This window comes from Phocoena sinus, chromosome 21, assembly GCF_008692025.1.
Source record: "Phocoena sinus isolate mPhoSin1 chromosome 21, mPhoSin1.pri, whole genome shotgun sequence".
In the NCBI taxonomy this organism is placed as follows: domain Eukaryota; kingdom Metazoa; phylum Chordata; class Mammalia; order Artiodactyla; family Phocoenidae; genus Phocoena; species Phocoena sinus.
In genome coordinates this window covers 29,189,115-29,192,193 of record NC_045783.1, presented here as the reverse complement: position 1 = coordinate 29,192,193, position 3,079 = coordinate 29,189,115, and the positions used below count along the sequence as shown (strand labels likewise).

General features: G+C 41.0%; 1 pseudogene; it reads right to left on the bottom strand.

Annotated features, from left to right (window-relative positions):
- Positions 1-1,232: 1,232 nt before the first annotated feature.
- LOC116746630 lies at positions 1,233-2,029 on the bottom strand (annotated as a pseudogene).
- Positions 2,030-3,079: the final 1,050 nt, after the last annotated feature.

Genomic DNA, 3,079 nt, shown 5'->3' with positions numbered 1-3,079 from the left:
GACATACCCTTTTGTGTTAGTTTCAGGTGTACAGCAAAGCGATTCAGTTATACATCTATATATGTTTTCTTTCAGATTATTCTCTATATTCTCTTTCAGTCCCCACCTCTGCTGTCCCTTCCCTACAGGACCTTTCCTCATGTATGGACACACCTTCCTTCTTGATTCATCAAACATCACTAAGCCAATGCGATTGTGTGTAATAGACTTGGTGATATTTGGGGTGTAATGGAGAGCTCTGCTGGATAGTACAGATGCACATGTAACGTGAAGCCATGTTTTCAGCCTTCTTGCCATAGAAAAGTTTTCAGAAATACCTTGGTCCTGCCAGTGGTTGGGATGGCTTTTACCATTGCTCTAGAACTCTCATTTCCTCTCCTGCTCTCCATCTCGGGATCTCCATTCTCTTCTGAGGCATCAAAGAGAATATCGTGGAAATCTTCTGGGTGGGATTTCCCTTAATCATTAGGCTTCTGTTACTTTTGCATAATCAGAAGAGTCCAGAGAGGCTGAGTGACCAGCATCCCCTCAATACTTTCTTTTCTAAATGGCATTTTCCTCTTGCTTAACGTATGTATATATAACCCCTTATACTTGTCTTCATAATGCTGTCATTTTTTTGTCGTCCGAAGTGGCCTGAGTCATATTTTGTGACTACCCAAGCAGCTCTGAGCATACAAATATTCCCTTTGCCTCTCCAAATTTGACCGTATAGCAGTGTCACCTGAGGAGCGTTTTCTTTTCTTTTCTTTTCTTTTTGTCATAAAATATGGATATTTTATTCCAGCTCTGGGAAATGAAAAACAAAGAGGAGGAGGGAACACATCCTTCCACACACTATTCTAATTTAGCTGACATTAATTCAGAAGAGCTAAAGCAAATATATATGTGCAAATGTATACATATTTATAGATACACATACATTTTTTTTCAGATTTTAGTCTCATCTGTGTTCATATATTTATTTTTATTATTTTTATAAATACCCTTAAAAGTCACCAAATGCATCCTAATACTTCTACCTCTGTGTCTTCATCTATCATTTAATATTGTTTGGATTGTATTCAATTTGTGTTTTAATCACTTATATGATTTGTCTAACTGTACATTCAAAGATATAAGGGGAAAACCTGGTTTAAATTATACTCTGTGCATCACAGTTACCCATTACGTGATTTTTTTCATCATTATTCGCAACTTCACACGTCTTGTAGTTCTCTCTGCAGGCTACTTCAGCTTCTAGTGCCGTACATATCTACGTCTCTGGATGGAACTGCCCGTGATCCATGAGCTTGGGGTCAGGCATAAACTGTGTAGCACCTGAGGTGCGTTCTGGTTTGGTCTTTGTTTCAGAGCTGAGTTCTGTTGGCAAGGCACAAAGGTTGTGAGTTGTTTTTGCAGGTATTTCTGTTTCATCAGAGCTTCCTAGCTTAGTTTTTTCTTTTGGTTCAGGAAATGACTCCTTTTTGTTGTTTTTTTGTCCACAATGATTGAACTGCTTCATAAATTTGCTGGCTCATAGCACATGCCTTTTTCCCAGTTACCTTTGCAATCATTACTGATTGAACAGGGTAGAAAACAGTTGCTCCTAAAGTGGCCAGTCCCAGTGGATAAGCAATTCTCTCAAACCTAGAACCTTTTCTCGCTGAAATGAAGGCTGCCAATCCTGAAACTGTAATCACTCCAATTTTTGGAAGAAAGTCTCGAGGTGGATTCTTCAAATAGACATATGCATCTTTTCCAAATTGTACTGTATCCATTATCGATTTTTCACAAAGACATAAACACCCTTGCACCAGCCAATATAATGACCAGTTGTAGTGCGAATGGACGCAAAGCCCATCTGTAAATCACCGGGCTGTTCTTCAACATATTTAGACTGGAGAGGTGGCGCAGTATATATGGGTTGCTGCTTTGGTTTCACTAGCTGCTCCTTGGACTCCTCTTCTCCGGCCACATGCACACTTACAGATGCACATATCAGACCTGCTGGCATGGTTGTCTCCTTTCCCATCCTAACAGCCGCCATAGCTTTGGCCCTCTCCGGCCAGGTATTCGCACAGAGAGTGTCTTGAGGAGCATTTAAAAAATGCATTATTTGGGGTACCATTTTAAGCCTAATAAGAAGGATTTGGGGAGGGGGGTTGATTGAGTTCAGAGCCCATGAGTCTGAAATTTTCAAACCCTTCACACATTATGCTTGGGTAGCTGGTCTCGGGACCGGCCATTCAGAGCTGCTCCCAGAAAGCACGAAGGTCCGCTGTGGTCAGTCCAGTTTCCTCTGTTCTTTCACTCTTTCCCTTCCCCCATATGTATCCTGCCTCCTCTCTCCCTTCTGCTTTTTCCTCTCTTTCCCTTTTCATCCATCAGATATGAAGTTCCCAATATGTGCCTGGTACGTGGCCTCATACCCTCGCTGCTCTGCCCTGTTGTGTTAGAGTCACCCCACTTTTCAGTCTTCCTTTGCCTCTACCCAGTCCCAAACACCCCAAGTTCTGAGAAAGCAGCCTCACCTTCAGAAGCATCTGTCACATAAGTCATCATCCCCCATCTCATATCCAGATATTCCAGGAGCATTTGAGCCATCTTTCCATAGTGGCTATGATATTGCTTTGGAAATAATAAGACGTGAGTCCTGTGTCTCATTTGATGGTGACCATTATCATTTGCACTGGATCTGCTCTTCAGTTCTATCTTCTTTAAAATCATTTATAGCTGAAAATGTCTTACTGGCCCAATGAGGCTGACTGCACCATTTATAATAATTTCTAGATAAGAGACAATGAGGAAGATCCATCTCATAGGAAATCAGCTTAGCACCTCCCTGGACAGTCCCAGGCCCAGGAGAAGGATACTCTGCTCAATTTCTCTCTCACTTTCTTTTTTTAAATTTTAATGCAACGAAAGCCAGACCATTTAGGAATTATTCTAATCCCAGTTTCAAGTCCCATCCTTTTCTCCAGTCATGTACGTATTTAGATTTTTATTCCTTCATTAACACGGGGAAAATGCAGACCATTATGACAGTTAGCAGACATAATTTTAGACAAATACAACTTATTATCAAATCAGCCTGCAA